Here is a 5,264-nt window from a genome sequence, read left to right on the forward strand (position 1 = left end):
GATACGTCTCCGACGTATCGATAATTTCTTATGTTCCATGCCACATTATTGATGATATCTACATGTTTTATGCATACTTTATGTCATATTTATGCGTTTTCCGGAACTAACCTATTGACGAGATGCCGAAGGGCCGGTTGTTGTTTTCTTCGTTTTTGGTTTCAGAAATCCTAGTAAGGAAATATTCTCGGAATCGGACGAAATCAACGCCCAGCATCTTAGAATCCCCGGAAGCATCCAGAACACCCGAGAGTCGCCAGAGGGGGCCCTGGTGGGCCCAGGAGGTAGGCCGGCGCGGCCCAGGCCCTGGCCGCGCCGCCTTACCATCTCACCGCCTCTTCGACCCTCTGACGCCGCCTCTTCGCCTATTTAAGCCCCCTCGACCTAAAACCTCGAGACGGGAAAAGCCACGGTACGAGAAACCTTCCAGAGCCGCCGCCATCGCGAAGCCAAGATCTGGGGGACAGGAGTCTCTGTTCCGGCACGCCGCCGGGACGGGGAAGTGCCCCCGAAGGCTTCTCCATCGACACCGCTGCCATCTCCACCGCCATCTTCATCAACGCTGCTTGTCTCCCATGAGGAGGGAGTAGTTCTCCATCGAGGCTCGGGGCTGTACCGGTAGCTATGTGGTTCATCTCTCTCCCTATGTACTTCAATACAATAATCTCATGAGCTGCCTTACATGATTGAGATTCATATGATGATGCTTGTAATCTAGATGTCATTATGCTAGTCAAGTGGATTTTACTTATGTGATCTCCGGAGACTCCTTGTCCCACGTGTGTAAAGGTGACAGTGTGTGCACCGTGTGGGTCTCTTAGGCTATATTTCACAGAATACTTATTCACCGTTATGAAGAGCATAGTGAAGTGCTTATTTATATCTCTTTATGATTGCAATGTGTTTTGTATCACAATATATCTGTGTGCTACTCTAGTGATGTTATTAAAGTAGTTTATTCCTCCTGCACGGTGTAATGGTGACAGTGTGTGCATCGTGTTAGTACTTGGTGTAGGCTATGATTGTGATCTCTTGTCACTACACCATGGACCAAATGTTGGGGCACATTTTCTGCCGGGAAAAGTCACATGACACGGCAATCTAACTGCCGGCAAAGATTGTTTCCCGGCTGTTTGGCCTGCCCTCTAAAATCCCGCCGGCAAAGAGCTTTGCCGGCTGTTTTTTCCTTTCCCGGCTGTTTGTTTGCCTCCCTAGTAGCATCTTTGCCGGCACTCTTGTTTCTTCCGTGGCAGACAGGTTAGCCTGCCAGTACAGAGATTTGCTGGCTGTTTTACAATATTGCCGGCCCTTGGATGGCCCCCAAATGCAATTTCTCTTCCTACTGTTCCCTTGGCTACTAGCAGTTCATTTTGCTGACATTGTGCTCATCATTTTACATTCCAACATTCAAGTGAACATTCACATAATTCTAGAAATTATTCCACAATGTGATCATTGACATGATTCATTATCCAGTACATGGTTCATATCCAGGATATACAAAGATCGGTCAAATTTAAATTTAAAATGAATGCACGTCATCAGCAATACTGCACAAGAGCTTATATATGTTTCTAACTAGTGATCTTCATTGAAGTGAACAAAAGAATCTAGCAAGTCACTCTGAATCACATCAAGGGGGGTCATTGATCTTTTGCAGCAACTCCTGAAAATGAAAGTGAGGGATCAGAAATTCCCCAGGTAAAATGGCTAGCAAAATAACACACACTGTAGTAAACGCTAGTCAGATGTCAATCAAGCATTGGAAATGTGATAACCAGGTGCAAAAATAACTAAGTAGTACATGCATATAGCCAGACCTGAAACTGAACTAGCGTAACACAAGAGCAGTCCCGGTCCTGCTACTGCCCAACACCCATGAGCAAAGCAATAAAATCAAAGCAGAAGTGAGCAACACCCACTACAGCTAAAATTTTAAAAATAAAGACCAAAGTCTTCACGTATTGTGAGAAGTCGTGCGCATCAGCATCAGAACCATGTGTATAATAGATTCTTATTTTCAGACTACTACGGTCCAGATGTTTTACTCGTAGTTCAATGCAAGTAGCAAGATATAAACATAAGTCATACAGAATATTTATCACAATGATCATAACCTTGTTCACACACAAATCAAATAGATAAACTAGCAACTAGTGTTCTTGGTAGCTGAAAGTCTCGGACACAACTTTCTATTTTTTAAATTACCACTTGTCATTCTTGTCGACACAAAATAGATTAACTAGCAGCATTTTCAGAAACAAGACACAATAGAAACACCTTACCTCTGTCATTCTTCTTGTAGAGGTGATGCTTGGTTTGCCATGGATTTCCGCACCTCCAGCTACATATAAAGTAAACACCGGTAACGAACTTCGCTCAATGGGTAAAAGCAAACTGAATAAATCTTTTAACCACATTAATGAATGTTTCGAGTGTGCCTATCATCATCCATCAAGCCCTTATTCATTTTAATAGCAATTATTTAAAGGAAAAAGCTTGTGATCACCCTCATCTCGCTATCCCGAATCGCTGGGATGTGGAACTTGATGACGCCATGACGGTGACGATGTCTGCAGAGGACGGTGGTGCTGCGACAAGGGAGGGACCACCACGTCTTTGAGTCCGGGTCCTAGAGACGATGACACTGCAGCGAGGTCCAGGTGACGCTGCGGGGGCTGGCCGCAAGAGGAGATCTAGCAGTGCTGCTATGGCCATGCGGTGATGCTGCCAAAGGTGAGCGACGTTGCTACATTCTGCCAGCAACGCTGCTACAATCACCTGGCGGCCGCTGCTACAAGCGGGCGGCGACGCCACTACAATCTCCCGGCGACGACCTCCACCATTACTGCTAGTCAGCTGCAAGGCTTCGTCGCCATTGCTACAAAGGATGTCCATGGTTGTTACCCGGTCAATCTGTTGATGCAACAAGCCCGCCCGGAGGATGTAGTAGAAGTGCATAGAAGATATATCCAAAGAGCTAGCATCGAAGTGACTTACTTGTCTTTGTACAAGCTCATGCAGATAGTGTCCAGTCCACTTCTATGCCCACTCCACTAAGTGTTCTTGGTGTTCAACAATTAACCTATGGAAATGAATCAATTAGCAAGGTAATCAAAATATACGAAAAAGCTAACACTAAACCATAAGTGAAGTTATTCTCATGCAAGCAATTTACATTTGAGGGGAAGCTATCAAAACAACCAATTAAACAAACACACTCGTATGTTGTCATCGAAGCTACTGCCCATATCTCGTATAGAACAAGTATGACCACGCATCACAAAACTAATGAATGCATCAAGTAACCAAGGCATTTTCATAAGATAACAACATGAATTTAAATCATAAAATCAAATACGATAATAACAGCACTTGCGATCGATCGTATCGTACACAACAACTCAGGCTACACCTCTTATCAAGAAGCTTGGTTGCCGCACTAAAAAAGATAGACAGGTAGAACCCAACGCTTCAATTAACTACAGAATTATCCACTCATGTAGTGAGTACGAGTAGTGTAGTGTTGTTCAAAACTTACAAACTATAACACATGTACATGCTCGGATCAAAACATTACAAACACATACATGCCGATTATTATGCCAAACAAGAACACTTAAGAGTAGCCGAGAACACTTCCCGAGTTCAAACTTCAAATGGCAGCAGTTGAGATCTAAAGAACATCTAATTAAACATGATGCTGAGTTGCCAAGGACTTTGATGAAGATGGCAGTGACGGGTGTGCATGCTACTAAGAATCCGGACAAGTCCAACCATCAACTCCTCCCAGCTGCTCAAGAAAGTCAAGATTCGAAGTCATTTTAATAAATCCTTGTGCATGTAAAAGAACACAAGTTCTTGTCGAATGCACCCATGTGCATGTTAAAACTACACTGTACAAACAAATGTGTTCAGTTTTATTTCATATTGCTTAACTAAACTACTCTGCTAAGACGTTCGTCTAACTGAACCCCATTAGAAGTTATTATTTTTTCCATTTGGCGACTGAGCTTGTGTTCAAAATATTCCTCCAGGACTTTGTAAATTTGTAAACACGAGTAAACAAGTAGCATAGTACACATACACAGCTTGCAGATCTCAGCACAACAAATGTAATATCTACCATGGAGAAACTCATCACCGTGAAGGGCAGCTCACCTGCACATACACAGCTTGCAGATCTCAGCACAACAAATGTAATATCTACCATGGAGAAGCTCATCACAGTGAAGGGCAGCTCACCTGCACTATATAGCCTAGTGCTCGCCTACACACATGTGTTAATCTACTCGAGTACTTGCAGACGAAGGGCGGGCTTGATTCTGGGCAGCCTCGCTGGATTCCTACACATCACAAACAAAAAAAATAGGTCAATCAGCCTCGCTGGATTCTAGAAAGAAGAATAGCAAGAAGAAAGAAGAATAACAAGAAGAAACAGGAGGCCAGGGAGGTGGAGGACGCGCCAGCAGCGCGGTCACCGCGGACAAGCGGGGGTGTGGACGGCAGAGTAGGGACCCGCATGGGAAGAAGAAGGGGGCAAGGAGAAGGACGTTGTGCGGATGCGGCGGCGCCCAAGCTCACCGAGGGGTTGGGTCACGCTTCAGAAGGGCCCGACGGGTGTGGGCTGTGGTCTGCTCCGAGAGGAAGACCAGCAGGAGGTCATCCGGCGACGCTTGCTCCGGCGGCGCGGCGTGGGAGGCAGAGAGTGGAAACACGGTGCTGGAGGCGGAGTGCGGCGGGGCGGGAGCTTCGCTGCGGCAGGGAGAAGGCGGTGGGAATTGGGGGAAATCGATTGGGGATTTTTGAGTTTGGTCTAGGGATTTCGGCCGAGGGGGGTTGGACCCGCGTTAGAATCCAGAATATTTCGCTCTACCCGCGTTATGTTTGGGAAAGCAGCGCCAAAATTTTCGCGACCTGACGTGCTCACGTGCCGGCTGTTTGCTCCGCCGGGAGGTATCTGTGCCGGCACTTGCTAAATTTCTGCCGGCTGTTAACTTCTCCCGGCACTTAAATTGCCTTGTAAAGTCCATCTTTGCCGGCTGTTTTTTGCCACCAAATTTTGTCCGTGGTGTAGTGTGTAGATTATGAAGTTAACTATTACTATGATGGTATATATTGATGTGATCTATGCCTCCTTTCGTAGCGTGAAGGTGATAGTGTGCATGCTATGTTAGTACTTGGTTTGGTTATGTTGATTTGTCATGCACTCTAAGGTTATTTAAATATGAACATCGAATATTGTGGAGCTTGTTAACTCCGGC

The 5,264-nt window shown here is 45.5% G+C and overlaps 2 long non-coding RNA genes across 2 annotated transcripts; both read right to left on the reverse strand.

Annotated features, from left to right (window-relative positions):
- Positions 1-1,406: 1,406 nt before the first annotated feature.
- Positions 1,407-3,206, reverse strand: LOC124662070. The gene is made up of 3 exons (XR_006990360.1): positions 3,001-3,206; positions 2,286-2,344; positions 1,407-1,666 (listed from the first exon to the last, which is right to left on the reverse strand). It is a non-coding gene; the product is annotated as an uncharacterized LOC124662070 (long non-coding RNA).
- Positions 3,207-3,824: 618 nt separating this feature from the next.
- Positions 3,825-4,907, reverse strand: LOC124658980. Its single transcript, XR_006989399.1, has 3 exons — positions 4,585-4,907; positions 4,246-4,346; positions 3,825-4,161 (listed from the first exon to the last, which is right to left on the reverse strand). It is a non-coding gene; the product is annotated as an uncharacterized LOC124658980 (long non-coding RNA).
- Between the last annotated feature and the right edge of the window lie 357 nt (positions 4,908-5,264).

This window comes from Lolium rigidum, chromosome 6 (assembly GCF_022539505.1).
Source record: "Lolium rigidum isolate FL_2022 chromosome 6, APGP_CSIRO_Lrig_0.1, whole genome shotgun sequence".
NCBI lineage: Eukaryota > Viridiplantae > Streptophyta > Magnoliopsida > Poales > Poaceae > Lolium > Lolium rigidum.